We start from the raw sequence: 19,280 nt of genomic DNA, 5'->3' as shown, positions 1-19,280 counted from the left end.
CAAATTTTAAAAGCAAAAATTAAGATTTTTAAGAACTTAGATGTGTGTTATTATAACAAAATATTAATCATTCAGTGATAAGCAGACATAAAATTTCATTAAACCTATAAGAAGTAGTCACTTGTGTCGGCACTCGCCAAATGCCCCACACCGTTATTTATTGTCTTTCGTTTTTAAAATCTATATCTATATATTATTAAAAATAAATTGGAGGGTGTCAGGAAAAATTAGAGAGTCAGGAAAATTAGAAGAAGTAACGAACAATTTTAGGAAGGCAGAAAAAATTGAAGGGAGCCAGAAAAATTGGAGGGAACCAGAAAAATTTGAGGGAGTCAGAAAAAATGGAGAGGTTTGAAAAAATGGAGGAAGATACGATAAAATAGGAGGAGGTCCGAAAAAATTGAATGCAGTGACTGTAGAGGGCAATTGATTGTATTCCCCTCTCATGGTGGTGGACAAAATCACTAGTTAGTACCTATATAACCAGCTTATCTGTCTAGACAAAAGCAGATAATTCCTCAAGGAAACTAAAGTATGCGGGATATCTCTAAATTTATAATAGAAAAATATTGTTATTAATATAATCGAGAAAAGATAAAACATAGGTATATGAATAAATTGACAACATAACAGTAATAGGCATATTATTCAAATTGATTAAGAATTTAATGTAAATTTTTAAAATTATTTAAAATTTGTTTGCAAACCAAAGTGGTGTCTGACTAATATATTTACACACACCCAAACTTATATGGAATCAACATGTATTTCAAAGAAATATTTATTTCTTTTGAAAAAACTTGTTACTGTTGCGAAGAGTAAAGGTTTTTATTGAAAATAAACAATAAATATATTATAAGACAATCGGATAGTACAGCTCGGTACGGTATAGGTTATTTGCTTGAGTTGCAAATTGAACGAAAATAAATAAACTAACTTTTGCTTCCAAAAACGAAAATATGCCTCATGTGGGGTTATAGAACTTACAAAGAGGAAATATTATTGTTCTTGTGGAGAAAGTAACGTTCTCAGAGGGAAATAGCTGTAGAGCTAGGCGTAATACAAAACTCTACAAAACTCTCCAGTTCTCTCCAAAACCTATGCTCGGTAACAGAAACTAAAAAAGCACAAAAATAAAGCAAGGGAAAGTCGCCAGAGGTAATAACGGCTCTCCACGATTGTTTAATTGTCCAATCAGGTAAAAGACACCCAACCATTTCTCACCTGCAGCTCCAAAGGCAGCTTTTGGAAGCTACAAAGGTAACTGTTTCAGTTGAAACGATAAAAAGAAGAATTCGTACCAAGAAGAATATAGCAGAAGACAGTTATAGGTTCCCAAGTTATCCAGGCAGTACAAGATTGATCACCTAAATTGGTGTCTTCACCACCAAAACTGGAACATTGGGAATTGACAAAATGTGCCATTTTCAAAAAAGTCAGGATTTGTGTAAAATCAGATGACCCACGAAATCGTGTACTTAGAGGTCGAGGAAGACAAGCAAGAACAAAACTGTTAGATCTGTTCATAAATATACAAGGGGAAGTGTAATGTTCTGGAGGGGAATTGTGATCCGTAAAAAAACTCCATTAATTTTCATCCAATCAACTTTAACTGTTCACAGGTATGTTGATAATCTGAAGTCAGGCTTTGAAGAGGTGCAACAGGAGAAAATTTAATTTTAATGCATGATAATGGACCTCCACATACCATTAGAGTGACTACAGACATCACTGAAGCAGAAGGTATCCCTTGTTTGAGTGGCCTGCTTGCTCACCCGAGCTCAATTCTACAATAGAGTATTTGTGGGATATTCTTAAAAGAAAAATTGGAGCTCGCTGGGATAATCAACAAAACACCGCACGGCTAGTACAAGCTTCTCTTAAATGATGGAGCAACCTACCAAAACAAAATGTTGATAATTTGGTTATGAGCGTGCCCACGCAAACTGAAGCTTGCATAAGGACTAGAGGTGATAACACTGACTACCACAAAATACAAAAAATAAATAAAAACAATTTAAACATTATTCGTTTTGCATTGAAATTTTGTATGCTATTGACTTTAAAACAACTACTTTCAATTTGTTTGTTAAATACTTTATTGTTTTATTTAATTGCTATGTATTTGTTATTAAATTGCTTTAAAATAAATATTGTTTGACTTCGTGTGTTTGTTTTTTTAAATTCGCACGAAATTTTAAGAAATATAAGATGATTCCATATAAGTTTGGGTGTGTGTATATTAAAAGATAAGTTTCACAATCCACAAATTATGATCAATATTGGAATTATACTTGTGTAGAGTCAGTAGAGTGTAGACACTTACTAGATCAAAACACTTAACATACCTATCTATTTAAAGTGAGGTAAGATAATTAATAGTTTTTAAAAACAATATTTGACAATAATGATATGCGATGTTTATTATGATATTTAATAATATTTTTGTGTTAGAATTACAATCAAACTTGACTATCGGGATAACTGATAACAGTTTATCAGATTTAGATGAATAAACTGGTTTAATTTGAATAATCTTCAATAATTTATGCCCCAATAATATTATCATATCCAACACGTTTTGCTATCAATAAATTAGTAAAAAGGTAAACGAATCTGGTACAGTAAAACATTTATCCCAATTATAGCACAGAAAACCTACAGCAGCAGGTATAGTATATTTGAGTAGTAGAAAAGTTAGGAATTTTAGAAAATTAGTAAAGGCGATTATAGCAGATTATCGAATATTGTCCGTTTTCTTCAATACAATAAGCCATGCGATTTTTAAAACTTTGCAATACATTTTGCAACATGCACCATTTGCAGCCTCAACATAATGCAAGCTTGGCTAAAACGGTGGCGTTTTCAAACAAATGAAACAAAGTCGGTTCATATTACCTTCACAAACTGTAAAGGTCCCTACCCGCCTGTATATATCAACAACCACCAACTAAAACAGCAAGCAACAGTCAAATACCTTGGAATGCACCTAGACCAAACATTAAACTGGAGAACACACATTTTTATGAAGCGTAAACAACTTGGTCTCAAATTACACAATCTATACCTACTGGCTGATTGGTCACAAATCATCACTTTCGATGAGAAATAAAGTACTTGTCTACAAAGCAATCTGAAGCCAATATGGAGTTACGGGATCCAACTTTGGGGTACTGCATCAAACTCCAATATCGCAATCTTGGAGAGGTTCCAGTCGAAGGTTCTTCGAATAATCGCAAATGCCCCATGGTATGTTGCAAATAATATTATTAGAAGCGATCTAGAAATTGCAGCAGTAAAAGAAAAAATTACTAACTTCGCACAGAAATACGAAGACAGACTGACACAAGATCCAAATGTACTAGCCAGAAACCTGATGAGACAACCAGTTAGACGAAGACTTAGACGAAATACACCTAGTGATTTACCATCGCGATTTTAGTTATATGTGCCGTAATTCCCAGAGACAAACAATTTTATATCTATGTAAAATATTTGTGTAAAGAAAATGATTAAAGAATCATTTTCTCCAAGTCACCTACACTAGTGGTCACAACATTTACTCATTTGTTTTACAGATTGGAAATAAATTGGGAGGTTAAAAAAATCTGCAACTTCCCCGAGTGCCCAATTCGTCTTATCTCTGTGGTACTCCTATCTTTTAATTCCTGAATATTGGCAAAAAATATTTGTTTTATAATAGTTATTTTCCTAACAAGTGCAGAAAGTCATTATTTTCCGCACGCGACTGCAGTTTGCCGAACGACGCGAAGCGGGAGTTCGGCAAGTAGTCGAGTGCGGTAAAGAGACTTGCTGCAAGAGTTATAGTCTAGGCGCCAGAGGGGTTACCGTGTCATATTCAATTCTGATGGACAAACTCAAAGGTTTCTTATGAATTTTTGCTGCTGATTACGAATTTCGAGGGAGGATTTCGATCCGATTGGTCAAAAAATTGTTATAAACAATTTAATTGTTTATAAATTGTTTATAAGGCTCTGGCTCATAAACTAAAAGAGATGAAAAGAAATGTTTCAAATAAAATTTGTTCCTTAATAAAAAACCAAGAAAAAATCATTTACTAAACTTAAATCTAACAATTAGAACTCAATATATTGTAAAATTAGTGCACAATGCAAATTGCAAATTGCAAAATAAGTATTTTTCGAAGCTTTATCGATCGTAACTCGGCTTCTGCGCATGCAAACGAGTCTTAGAAGGGGTCGCCTTAAAGCTTAATTAACAGGCTTCCAAACAAAGTTTATTAAATTATTTGATCTTCATTTGTTTTAAAGTTATACCCGTTTGAAGTTACAATTTTCTTAAAAATATTGTACATTCATTTGTTTATAAGGGTTTCAAGCAAATTTGAGCTATAAACATTTATATCTTAATGAACAATAATGATAGAAAAACTCAAAAGGAACAATTTGAGGTTATGAAAGTGTTCATAAGTTTATTTTTGGCCAATATGTCGATATTTTAATGGCGCGCGCTCTGAGGCGCAAGATCGGCTCACCGCGTAAAGGTTCACGCGCTAACTTCTCGATGCAAATTATAATTTCTATGTATACATACGTTATCTTCATTTTTCATTTTTGAAGATCCTAATAAAATTTTATCATATAATTCTTCTAATTAAATCATCATACTGTACCTCGTATCACCTTTCATTCTATTTACTTTGTCTTCTATTTTTTGCACTAAATGAGAAAAAAACATTAAAAACTAATATTTTAGACATATAAATAAAAAGTAAGTTGATATTATTTATTAATACTATTTTTACAAACATTTTTTTCATGCATCTGCAAATCTGCATAGAGATATACAGGGAATATCAGCTTTTTTATATCTGCATAAGTTCTTAGCGAAATTTTAACAGTTACATGGTGGTACAAGTCTGTTCTTGTAGGCAGTAAAACTAAAACTTTTTGAGGCTTCAGAGTCTAATTATCTATATGATATCCATATAAAGTGGATCTAGTTCTTTTGCAGCATCATCAAGGCCCGTCAATTGTGTGTATGCCGCCACATCATAAATGCTCGTTTTATATGCAATGATGATTCTGCAAAAGAACTCGATCCATTTTTATATGGATATCACATATTGGCTCATTTGCTTGCGTAGAAGTCGAGTTACGATCGATAAAGCGTCGAAGAATACATACTTACTTGACTGTGAGCCAATCTTGCGCCTCATAGCGCGCCATTAAAATATCGACATCTTAGCCAAAAATAAACTTACGAACATTTTCTTAAGCTCAAATTGTTCCTTTTGAGTTGTTTTATCATTATTGTTAATTAAAGTATAAATATTTATAGCTCAAGTTTGCTTGAAACCTTTATAAACAAATAAATGTACAATTTTTTTGAGAAAATTATAAATTCAAACGGGTATAACTTTAAAACAAATGAAGATCAAATAATTTAACAAACTTTGTTTGGAAGCCTCTTAATTAGGCTTTAAAAGGACACCTTATAAAGCTCATTTGCATGCGTAGAAGCCGAGTTACGATCGATAAAGCTTCGAAAAATACTTATTTTGCAATTTGAAATTTGCATTGTGCACTTATTTTACAATATCTTGAGTTCTGATTGTCGGATTGAAGTTTAGTAAACGGTTGTTTCTTCGTTTTTTATTAGGGAACAAATTTTATTTGAAACATTTTTTCTATATATTTTAGTTTATGAGCCAGAGCATTATAAACAATTTATAAACAATTAAATTGTTTATAACAATTTTTTGACCACTCGGATCGAAATCCCCCCTCGAAATTCGTAATCAGCAGCCAAAAATCCGTAAGAAACCGTTGAGTTTATCCATCAGAATTGAAAATGACACGGTGACCTCTATTTGGCGCCTAGACTATTAGGAACAATATTTTTTCTAAGAGTCTTTAAAAAATTACCAAATCTTAATCAATTAATTTAATTAATATGAAAATACATACACAAATTAATTCTTTGACAAGGTTTTCAAAACCAAACTTTCAATATAATTAGTTAGCATGACGACGATCTTGGTTTCCATGACGATGATTCAAAACGACTGTTATTGTCTACCGATTTTAATTTCGAATATATTTTTCAAAAGTTTAAACGCAGAATGAAACTTCTATAATGTTTATTTTAATAAGTTACAGGAGTAAAAAAAAAAGAGAAAATTTATTATGAATTTTAATTTTAAATATCTCATTCAAAAAAACTTTTTGTTTATTTTAATGGACTTTCGGCCATTGGTAATAATGTAATCTTTCATTCTGCGTTTAATTTTTTTTTTAAATATTTATTAGTTTTCTCAGCATTCGAAAAACTGAGTACATTTAAAAAACATTGGTCCGAAATTTGGGGCCTACGCTCTTAAATCTAGAAAGCAATAGCTAAATCTAAATTGAATTAAATGGGTGTTTTTCTAGATTTGACTGCAGCAAATTCTTTTATATTATCTTCAAAGTCAATTTTATTGACGAGCTCTTGCTATATAGCTAATATTGCCAAACCAGATAATATTTCCTCTACTACAGTAGTAGAATTCAAATAATTTTTAATAACTTTAATTTTGAAAATGATCTCCCACCACCAGAAGCTACAGACAGGGCCGGGTTTAGGTCAATTGACGCCCTAGACAATTCTCTAGTAGCCGCCCTTTAAGTCAGTTAAATTGTTTGGCGAAAAAAAAAATTGCAAGCAGATTTTTTTATTTAAATAAGAATACATAAAAATTTTCATTAAAGTTCGATCACATCAAATTTCTTTCTTAATTTTTCTTTGGGAAAATCATCTATATCTATAATGTCGTCATAATTTATCGCCTTTGTTACGTCACTTTCTATGGACAAAATCGACAAATTGTTAAGAAGTTCTTGCGTCATACTTGATCGGAAATTATTTTTATGACTATTTTCAATTCTTGACATTTTCGAAAATGACCTTTCAGCGGACACGTTGGTTGGCAACTGGGAGGCACAAATAAATGCGCAAAGCAATATTAAAATTAGGGAAAATATCTTTCAGTCCCACGGTTATTAGAGTGTTTCAATCCACTCCTGTTTTAAATATTTAGATATGTCAATTATTGTTGATTGGTGATTTTATTGTGGTATCCAAATGACCCTTTAAGTGAATGCATTCATGTATTATGAATGATGTAGGTATCTATTCGTGCAGTCAGTGAGGGTATTTGGCTCCGAAATCCATCATACTGCATCAATTTACTTATGTTTTCACTGTAAGTAGGGAATAGCTCAAGAAACAAAGTCTACCCTATATCCTATGGCGCTTTTAACTTAGGGGTGGTTCCCACCTGTTCACGGGGGTGAAATTTTTTTTTATCAAACCAACACCGGAAGTGACGAGAGAACCTAATTCTAAGCAAAAACTGTTTTATAAATTTTTTTGAAAACTCATTACTTTTTGAGTTATTCGTGGTTAAAAATTTGCCATTTTCATTGAAAAATGACACTTTTCGGAGACTGTTTTTGGGAATACTATAAAAATTGTGCATCTAACGAAAAAAACTATATAAAACATTTTTGTAGTGTATGAAAAATCAGAGAGATTCAATTTTTCATAAATCTTCTAGTTTTGATAAAAAAAGAGATGGTAGGTGAAAAAAGATTTTTTTTGGTGCATGCTCAAATCGGTGCATTCAACTTAAAAAATAACGGAGAAATGGTCGATCTTAGGGGTATTATGCTACGAATATCTTTTGTAGCGCTTGAAAAGACCTTTAAAACGAGAACTGTTAAATATCGGTTACATTCAAACTAAACGAGATATGGTTAAAAAAAACTTATGACTAATGTATAAGGTATTTTAAGGAAAAATGAGTAAGTATAAAATAAGAAATAGTATAAATATAGAAAAAAAATATATTTAACCCCTCATCCACCAGAATTGAAATGCATCGTTTTCCTTCTACAATACCTTCTACTACAGTATTATTTCTATATTCACAAAGTTGAAATGGTTTGAAGTTAAAATGAATGGTTTTTGAAAAGAATAAGATCGAATTATAGAGCATATTTTTAAATTTCCTTAAAAATATTCCTTTTTCTTCATGTAATTCGAAAGTGATATACGTAAAAAATATATATATACGTAAAAAATACCTTACAAAAATGTAGGTTTTCTTTTAGATAACAATTTCATTTTTCTTTCATTACTGTATCTCATTATCATTTTCGAGTTACATGGAGAAAAAGGAAGATTTAAAAAAAAAATTAAAAGGATCTCTATAATTTGATCTTATTTTTTCAAAAACCATACATTTTAAACCCGTCCAACTTGTTGAACATAGAAATAACACTATAGTAAAAGATAATATAGAGGCAAAACGATGCATTTAAATCTGGTGGATGAGGGGTTAATATACATACTTCGCATTTTATCTTAAAATAAATTAATCATCCTTTTTTGTTGCACCATATCTCTCTTGGGGTGTATGAGTGTGTTATAGAGGTAGCACCTTTTATTGGAACGACCACATCAAACGTCATAGACGGGAGATGGTTTTTGATAACTGGTCCTCATAAGGCACTCAACTCTCACTTATGGCTCCACGTGCCACATCCCGGGCAACTGCATTGGTCTGCAGGCTAAACTAAGTGAGGGTAGCCAGACATGGTGATAGGTTGGACAGTGGCAGCTGGCTGTTACAAAACTGACCATGCGGCGAGAATGATAGCCACAGAAACGGCACATATACAGCGGTGCAGAAGGCAAAGGGAAACCACTGCACTATTTTCCCAAGAGAATTTCTTCCCATAACGATGACAATTTCGGCAAGTGAAGATGGAATGTGTAGCGACCCGACTCACGCTCGGCGCCATCTCGGTTCCGGGTCGGATGGTGTGAAATTTGCTACCGGCTGCCAAGGTGTGAGGGATCAGGCACCTGGCAGAAATTGTGCGACTGAATCCAAATTTTCATTTAATTTAAGAAAATGTCAGCGAATTGGTACATGGAACGTCCAGGGACTGATCCAAAATCCTGAAAAGTTACACATAATTGAAAAAGAAATGGCAGACCACAATCTTTCGGTACTGGGACTTTCAGAAGCTCACTGGAGAGGAAAAGGGCATTTTAAAACAACTGCTGGCAACGTCGTCTATTTTTCAGACCCAGATAACAAAAGTACAAATGGAGTCGCAATAATTGTACCCTCTAAACTTAACGACTGCGTAATTGGATATAATACTATTGATGACAGGATAATATCCCTTAAAATGAGAATATCCACCAATACCCTACACCTTGTCCAGGTATACGCTCCTACAACAGCTGCACAAGAAGAAGACATCAACAGGTTCTATGGTTGTTTAGAAGAAACTGTTCGCGCTATTCCGAATCGTGAACTCGTCATAATTTTAGGAGATTTTAACGCCAAAGTGGGGTCATCTAATGAAAATATTGAAGGAGTGCTGGGCAAAAATGGACTAGGACAGAGAAATGAGAATGGTGACCGTCTAGTGGAGTTCTGTGTAGAACAACATCTTACAATTACAAACACATTATATCAACATCATCCACGGAGATTATACACATGGCGCAGCCCAGATGGACGAACAAGGAATCAAATAGACTACATCCTAATAAGATCAAGATGGAAATCGTCGTCCATCAACTGTAAAACATATCCTGGCGCAGACTGTGGAAGCGATCATCAACTCTTGGTATTGAACGTTCGACTTCGTTTTAAAGTCCCCAAAAGAAGACCCCAGAGAAAAGTCATGTTTCTAAGTCCATCAAAAATCAATGACTTCCGACAAAACCTAGAAGATGCTCTTTCTTTAGACCAAGTAGATAATGACCCTGAGAGCACTTGGATCTATCTCAAAGATAAGGTAATCGAGGCTGCAAAAGACTGTGAGGCAGCGGTTTCCACTGGCCGTAAGCCATGGATATCCGATAATACGTGGACTGTGATTCAACGCAGAAAAGCACATAAAACTAGATACGGCACAAACGATGAATACAGAGCGTTATCGAGAGAAATCAGAAAACAGTGCCGCAAAGATAAAGCTGATTACATCTCTCAAATATGCAGAGAGATAGAGGAACATGGCTGTCGAAATGAACCGAGTGACTTATTCCAGAAGATCAAACTCCTTACCAGAGAGTTTAAACCTCAAACGTGGTCTGTAATAGATAAGGAAGGTAATTTAAAGACCGATACTGATGAAATATTGGAAACATGGCGAAACTACTGTGGCGAGCTATATAAAAATAACGAGGTATCAGCAGAAAATCAGTGGCCTTCTGACTACTCTAGAGAACCTACTGTCTTACTCGCTGAAGTCAAAGATGCAATTAAATCACTAAAGGGAAATAAATCCCCAGGCATTGATTCAATACCATGTGAAATACTACAGTTACTAGGTGACAAAGGATTACATATCATCCATTCTATCTGTGTCGCTGTTTGGAATTCAGGAAAATGGCCATCTGATTGGTGTACCTCAATTTATATCCCACTACACAAAAAAGGAACTACTACCAGATGTGAAAACTACCGCACACTGTCACTAATAACACATGCTAGTAAAATCTTGTTGCATATCATCAAAAACAGATTAAAAACCTATCTACATTACCAAATACCTCAGGAACAAGCGGGGTTTGTAAAGGGTAAAGGTACAAGGGAACAAATCCTGAACCTGAGACAACTCATTGAAAAGTCTAGAGAATTTCAAGTACCTATGATTATATGCTTCGTTGACTACCAAAAGGCATTTGATTGTGTAAGCTGGATAAATCTGTGGTCAATTTTAATAGAAATGGGCGCACCAATGCACCTGGTGACACTTATTAAAAATCTATACCAGTCTAACATAGCGACAGTACGACTAGATCAGAAGTTCTCAAACCAATTCAAGACCGAGAGAGGTGTTAGACAAGGATGCGTGTTGTCACCTGACTTATTTAACATTTATGGTGAACATGTCATGAGGATGGTTTTAGAAGGATGGGCCGGTGGAGTAACAGTAGCTGGTAAGAAAATCTCCAATTTAAGATTTGCTGATGACACTACACTTATAGCAGCAAATGAGCAAGAAATGTTTGATCTTCTGCGAAGAGTTGAGTACGAAAGCAATAGAGTTGGTCTGAAAATCAATAAAGCTAAGACAAAAATAATGGTGGTCGACAGATTTGACACTATTCAACTGACTAACATATTACAGGAATACCAGATAGTAAACACCTTTGTCTATCTCGGGTCTAGTATAACTAACGATGGTAACTGTGAAGCAGAAGTTCGGAGACGTATTGGTATGGCAAAAAATGCGATGAGTCGCCTAACTAAAGTTTGGAAAGACAGATCTATCTCTCAAAATATCAAGATGAGACTGGTGAATGCCCTTGTATTCTCAATATTTCTATACGGAGCAGAGACTTGGACTCTTCGCGCATGCGAGCGCCAAAAAATTGATGCCTTTGAGATGTGGTGCTGGAGAAGAATGCTGCGCATACCTTGGACAGCTCATAGGACAAACTTTTCCATTCTAAACCAACTCAATATTAAAAAAAGGCTGTCCACAATATGTCTGCAACGAATTCTGCAATTCTTTGGTCACGTAGTTCGCAGAGGTGACGACAGTTTGGAGAGATTAATTGTTTCTGGAAACGTTCCGGGGAGAAGATCAAGAGGACGATCACCAACTAGATGGTCTGACCAAATAAAGCATTCAGCTGGAAACTCATTCTGCGCAGCTCTTAGAGCAGCTGAAGATAGAGACCAATGGAGAAACATTGTTAGGAATATTGGAAGAAATCACGATCCTCAGTAATGGGGAAACGACAGGAGAGAGATATCTCTTTTAATTTGAATGTAATCGAAATTTAACATTGCGGTCGTTTTAAAGCTCTTTTCAGGCAGTACTTACAAAAGATATTGATAGCATTATACCCTTAAAATCGACCATTTCTCTGTTATTAAGTTAAACACACCGATTTGAGCATGCACAAAAAAATGTCTTTTCACCTACCATATCCCTTTTTATGTTATCACTAGAAGATTTATGAAGGAACGAATCTCTTTGATTTTTCATAAGCTACAAAAATGTTTTACATAGTTTTTTTTCGTTAGATGCATAATTTTTCAGGTATTCGCAAAAAACCGCCCGAAAAGGCGACATTTTTCAATGAAAATGGCAAATTTTCAACCACGAATAACCCAAAAGGCTTGAGTTTAAAAAAATTATAGAACAGTGCGCCCGCCGGCTTTGCGGTGCTGCCGACGGCCCAATAATCCCTAAATTTACAACTTCTGTCCTTTTTGAATGAATAGTGTTAAGAAAATGCAATTTGTTTTCTAGAAATTAATGATCACTTATATTCCATTGATGGATGTACGATGTACTTAAATGTTATTCGATTTCAATTTTTATATACAAATATTTTTTGTACAGTATTTTTGCCGCCCTCTCATAAGTTGCCGCCCTAGGCAACTGCCTATATTGCCTAATGGATAAAGCAGCCCTGGCTACAGACAGTTAAAGTGAGGAGAATCCTTAATGAAAAAGTGATTAGTTAGCTTTTGTTGAAGAGCAAAACAGTTTTTTTTTAAATATCATCGTCACTTAACCCTTAACTTGGCGCCTATAACCGCTGTAAGAAAAATGTTTTTGCTTACTGGATGTCATTTTTAGAGGGCTCCATTATCAGAGTCAATTACATTTTTTTTTTCTATTTTAAATTTTTTGACATTTTATTGACATCATTGACATACACTACTAGGCGTACCGTACATTACAATGTACCTCGCAAAGCACATTGCCAGGAACACTATAAAACAAGTACTGATGCCCAATAGATACATTGCCAGGTTATTAAAAAAAAAATACCTCCGTATCTAGAAAGATACATTGCCAAGATGTATATTTGTAGTTTGGACCAATATATTAAATATTATTGTGTCATTGAATTAAAACAAAACTATCAAAATTCCACAAAATATAATGAAAACAATAAACAAATCTACAATAAATTGTTCCGCTAAAAGTCTTTAGAATTTTCAAGACTATAGCGAAAATTTTTTGTAGATTTGTCTAATGTTGTCATTTTATTTTTTGGAATTTTGTGTTACTTCAATTATGAATAGATGGCTTTTTGTGTAGGTGTTTCAACCATACACATAGTATTGAATCAATTAATATATAATCATGGACATTTATAAATTATAAATAAACTACAATGATGATCAAACATTTATTTTAAAACTTAAATTCAAAACTTCAAATAAAACTTGGAACACTCAAAAAATAAAAATAAAAAGTAATTATAAGTATAAAAAATTACAAAATTACGGAATTCCATCAAACATAATCTCGCCCTACATTTTGTACAACTCATCGCTGTTTGTCCTTTGCAACAGTTTCGGCATCGTCCTTTGGTTGTAAAAGTTGGAAAGTGTCCGAAGAGATCTTTTCTGACATCTTCTCCAGGTATATTCTACGAATATATGACGTGACTACGAATCTTATTTTTCGGTGTCATCGATATTGTCATCACGCCCAGATGGATAACGTCACTAGTATTATGCCAAAAAATCGTAATTTAAAAATAAAAATCTATCTGTTTCGGGAATTTATGCGTTACTTTATAGAGGCACTGTATATACCTAATATATAAATAAAAAAATATGAAAAAAAAATTTTTAAGAGACGCTTTTCTTTAGTTAAGAGTGACTAAAATTAAAAATATTAAAAAAAATCAACTAAAAAGCAAAAAATAAAAAAAAATGAAAAAATCTAACACATCCGTCAAAAAAAAAGCGTGGCGCGTGTTCATCGAATAAACTGTTTTCGCCCCACGCTTCTCTTTAAGGAATGTGTTAGATTTTTTCAATTTTTTTTTTATTTTTTGCTTTTTAGTTGATTTTTTTATATTTTTAATTTTAGTCACTCTTAACTAAAGAAAAGCGTATCTTAAAATTTTTTTTTCATATTTTTTTATTTTTTACTTTTTAGTCTTACCCTTTTAAAACATTAAAATATATCGTCATGTTTATTAAAATGTATAAAACATATGCTGTACTAACATGAAAAGTAGTCGGAATCGGCAAAAAATTTGAAACTTTATTATTTATTAATGAAGCATAACGTAAACAATTAACGTAAAAGTGAAATTATGTATTGTTTATATCATTAGCTATACAATCCGTAAAAGTTTTAGGTTTTTACATTGTAAGAAACAAAAGAATTTAAGCATTCTCCATTAAAATCGTTTTTTTTTTATTTAAACAATTAGTAAACATGAAAAAAAATTTTTTATTGACTATTCGTGTATTGTTCCCGCGAATGCATATGTCTGCAAATTTTCATTCATTTGCATTGAAGAAAAGGCAGTCAAATTAACGTCTAAAGATTTGACGCAAACTATTGAACTAAATAAAAGCGTTAAAAAAAATAGAATTCGATAATATGAAAACATACTGTAACATTTTTTATACTAATATTTTCAAGAAATATTGACGGGACATACATATGTATATGATTCATACATACAAGCTGGGACATACATACAAGCTTTGGGATTAGATAAGAACATGCGATAAATCGTTACAAACATAATATACCAAATGTTTTTATCACTTTCCTGTTAATCCTCTAAAGTCTAATGGGTAAAGTAGCTAATAAGAAACAGATAGTATTTGTTCATATACCGGGTAATGTATCTAAAAAGATACTCATTCAATTTTCATCAGTATCTGCCAATGTATATTCAAGGATACTATCTAAATTGCCGCTAACCTAGCAATGTATTTTCAGAGACACTACTTTTCAAAGTGATCCTATCTGTTCTTTTATAAACAAATCCTGAATATTATTTTATACGATTGTTTGTTGCAGGCCCAATTATCTAGGATTATAGTTTACCAATTCATATAACAACTTAAAACATTTAAAAAATGAATTTACTTTCCGAATAACACAAACTAACACCTTCTTTGGAAGCCATTTTTAGCAGGCTTACATAAAACGCTCTCTCATTGGTGGAAATCTCTGTGTATGACATTCAAATTAATTTATTGGTTAGGAGAATGCTTTATGGAGAGGGTACGTCTAAAATCTCGCGTCAACTTTACATATATATAGAGAAATGAATTTTAATCAATAACGTATCCTGGAGTACACACCGCCAAGTTAAGGGTTAATGTAATATTATCACTAAAAAAAATTATCATAACCAAACATCATATATCAAATCTACTATTTAACGAACTTAGAATTTGATCAATTATTCTTATACTGTCTAGTTTTTATGTTAAAATTATCATTATCTGTTATATTTGGAAGATTCTCACAAACTTCAATTATATGAAATTTATATTAGTCCATGTGGTGAGACCGCTCCCGTCTGAAAAAAATTTCTGATTCGGTTTCTTTGTGGATTTCTATTCAAAAATGTCCCCTTTAAACAAATCTGAAGGGTGCTAGGCGGAATTTTTGGGCAAAAATTGTTTAAACAATTTTTTTAAACAAATACAAAATATTACGTTTTTTTGCTCTGGAACATAAATCTTTAGGTTTTTTGGGTCATTTTAAACAGGAAAGGTATCTTGTAATTTTTCTTAAAAATTGATAGTTTTCGAGTTATAGGCGATTTAAAATCTAAAAAATGCGAAAATACGCATTTTCGAGGCCTAAAAACTCATATCTAAAATTAGTATTTTTGAGGTTGCCAGATATTTAAATTGAAGTTTAGACATTCAGCTTCAAGATTCTGAAGAGTGATTGCGTCTAACCTTAATTTATACTGTTGTTTTTTAATTGTTAAATATGCGTGTTTATCCAATTTTTTTGCCGGTGCGGCGAGCTCTATTTCAAAAATCTCCTATTTTCCTCCGAAAAATATTTTTTTAGTTTCTTTGGAATATTCTAAATAAAATAAGTTTCTTGACATTTTTCTCAAAAGTTAACAGTTTTAAAGTTATAACCGATTTAAAATCCGAAAAATGCCAAAAAACACATATCTGAAATTATTCACTAGTGTTCCGTTAATTGATATTAGAGAGATATCGCAAAGGCAAACGTTATTAGTGTGTCAAGACGTAAATAAGGGATAACGGTGTATTCCAACACAGGCATCAACAGAGTTATCGCAAATGTTCTGGGGGCGGGCCTTAACGTTATTATGACAACCGACTTTTGGGATTAAAATGTAACCTGGAAATTAATGTTGAATAATAATTGTTTTTTATTGAAAAATGAATTTGGATATTGAGCAGGTTGACATGTATTTTAATTTTAATGATTTGACAAACAATAAATATAAATAATCAGTATCAAAATAATATAAAATATCATAACCACAAAAAGTAGTCTATTGTAGACAAAATAAGAACGCAACGTATTTCTCAACACAAGAAACAAGATGATTCACAGTTTTTAGTTTATAAAATTTGTATTCTATAAATTATTTTTATGTTTCATCCCAAATGTCAAATTAGCGTTAACGTTATTACCGTCCCTTATTTCAACCTAAATAGCGGGACACGTTATCCGGTATTAGCGTAACATTCACTCTGCGCTTGCGTACATGTCAAAATAGCGTATTCCGCTATTAGCGTGCGATAAAAATGCATTTGCGATATCTCTCTATTCGTTCATTGCTGTCAAAGTTTTAAATATCATCAATGAGCCTATATTCGTCCATTGCTGAAAGTAGGCCTTCCGTAAAATTTTCCACCTGTCTTTTTTTTCCAGCAATTTGTGGTGATGGGCTTTATATCATCCTTCCATATAGTCGATGGTCTTCCTCTGCTTCGATGTGCCTCTTGTCTTGGTCAATTTAGCCATGGCTATTCTTTCAACTGCATCTATGACCCCTTTTCTTCTTATTTCTATGTTTCGTACTCTATTTCTGATGGTAAGAACCGGTAAAACACACTGGTGAAAAACCTTGCTTTTAAAACAATAAAATCAACATAAATGTTGTTCAATCTATCAAAGACATACCAAATGTCTTTTGACGTATTGTAAGTGGATTGATGTGCCAATTCTAAGACCAATTTTTTTTTGACGCTTCATAGAGCGTTTCCAGTATTTTTGTAACTTTATTAACTCCACCAGCCAGCTATTAAAACGATGTCATCGGCAAATCTAAGGGGGTTCAGATTCTCTCCATTGATATTAATTCCCATATTATCCTCTTGTTCCATTCGTTTGAACATAGAGACGAGGGCATTTAGCACTAAAAACACCCGAAAAAATCGATTTTTAAATACAGCACCTAGAAACTTGCAACCTTTTGCTTTATGTTTATGATGACGTCAGGAAAAAATGCTACTATTCACAAATGAGAATGCATAATTGCACTTTAAAGTGCATAAAATGAATCCAAAAGTGCATAAACACGTCTAAACCAGTTTACTAAGGACCAAATTTTGTTATTCGGGGGGTTTCTGGAGTCACTGAGCACAAATACGCCATTGAAACCGGGATCACCTGGTACCCAAGGTCACTGCAAGGGACGTCATCTTCTGGAGTTTCCAGAATTTTCGGCATTAAATTAATGCAAATGGATTACTCAAGGGTTCTTGAGGTCGCTAAATACGAATATGCCATCAGAACAGACCCACGGAACACTTGGTGCAAGGGTCAAGGGAAGTCATCTTCTGGAGTTTCGAGGGTTTTCGGCATTTAATTGATACAAATGGATTACTGGAGCGTTTTTGAGGTCGCTTAACACGAATGTCTAATCAGAACCGACCTGCGGAAAATCTGGTGTCCACGGTCACTGGGCATTAGTTTTCTGAGTTTCGAGCGTTTTCAGCATTAAATTTATGCAAATGTATTAGTCAAGGGTTCTTGAGGTCGCTAAACACGAATATGCCATCCGAACAGACCCACGGAGCACCTGGTGCCCAGGGTCACTGCAAGAGACGTCATCTTCTGATGCAAACATTGATGCAAACGGATTACTCGTAGGTTTTTGTGGTTACTGAACAGAAATACACGATCAGAACAGACACCATATTACCTGGTGCCTAGGGCACGTCATGCGTCATCTTCTGGAGTTTTCAGAGTTTTCGGTACTAAATTGATGCAAACGGATTACTCATCGGTTGTTGTGGTTACTGAACAGAAATACGCCATCAGATCCTATCCAAGGAGCACCTGCCGCCAGAGGCACGTTATCTTCTGTAGTTTCTAGAGTTTTCGGTACTAAATTGATGAAATCGGATTAGTCATGGGTTTTTGGGTTTGCTAAACATGCGCCATTAGAATAGACACCAGAGCACCTGGAGCCTAGGGAACGTCATATTCTAACAATATGAACTTGAACGATCAACTGGATCCATTGTTGACTAATTAAACTGGTTATACTGTTGACTTATTCTCACATTCTTAAATCAATGATTCGACTGGTATAATTTTATTATTATGATAGTAGTCACAGAAAGCGATCTCTGAGCAACTAAATTTTTGGGCAAGGGGTCAAATTGGTGAAATTTTCTTTGCTATTTATAGACTTCTTATTAAAATAACTATGTTGAGCTATTCAATTTTTTTAGCTATTTATAAATATAAACTCAATTTATATGTGACAATGACTTTCCTTTATTTATTTTAAGATTGATTTACTATATTCTATTTTGATAGTGTTATTATGCGTTAATCGTAATCACTAGATACTCCAGAATCCTTCATCTAAGTCAGATTAGTGTTCAACAACCCCAAAAACCCAAAAGTAATCCGTTTGCAACAATTTAGTACCGAAACTCCAGAAGATCACTTGCACTGAGCACGTGCTTCGGTGTCTGTTATGATGTCGTATTCGTATTCAACAACCCCAAAAAACCCCTATTTAATCCGCTTGCATCATTTGAGTACCGAAAACCCTCGAAACTCCAGAAGATGACGTCCCTTGCAGTGATCCTGGACACCAGGTACTCCGGAGGTCAAGTGTGATAGCGTATGCTTGTTTAACAACCCCAAAAACCCGTGAATAATTCGTTTGCATTAATTTAATGCCGAAAACCCTCGAATCTCCAGAACGTCTCTAGCAGTGACCTTGGGTACCAGTTGATCCAGGAGTCAATTCTGATGGCTTATTCGTGTTTAACGACCTCAAAAACCATTGAGTAATCAATTTGGGTACATTGAATGCCAAAAACGCTCGAAACTCCAGAAGATGACGTCCTATGCAATGACCGTGGGCAGAAGGTTTTCCGAAGGTCGGTTCTGATTACACATTCGTGTTTACCGACCTCAAAAATCCTCCAGTAATCCATTTGCATCAATTAAATGTCGAAAGCCCTCGAAACTTCAGAA

At 33.7% G+C, this 19,280-nt stretch overlaps 1 protein-coding gene across 4 annotated transcripts in view; it reads left to right on the top strand.

The window, feature by feature from the left end:
- The window catches only part of LOC114325317 (sodium/hydrogen exchanger 9B2), a 195,533-nt gene that overhangs the window by 100,440 nt on the left and 75,813 nt on the right, over window positions 1-19,280 (top strand). The window contains exon 1 of one of the 4 annotated variants that reach the window (XM_050653223.1): window positions 2,348-2,366. The exons of the other annotated variants lie outside the window; for them this stretch is intronic. The gene's annotated coding sequence lies outside the window, so the exon portion shown is untranslated. Of the gene's footprint in view, window positions 1-2,347; window positions 2,367-19,280 lie in introns of those variants that run through there. 4 annotated transcript variants of the gene reach the window in all.

The sequence above is a fragment of the Diabrotica virgifera genome, chromosome 6 (genome assembly GCF_917563875.1).
Source record: "Diabrotica virgifera virgifera chromosome 6, PGI_DIABVI_V3a".
Taxonomy (NCBI): domain Eukaryota; kingdom Metazoa; phylum Arthropoda; class Insecta; order Coleoptera; family Chrysomelidae; genus Diabrotica; species Diabrotica virgifera.
Note: the sequence above shows the minus strand (reverse complement) of the source record. Positions and strands in the feature narration are given on the sequence as shown.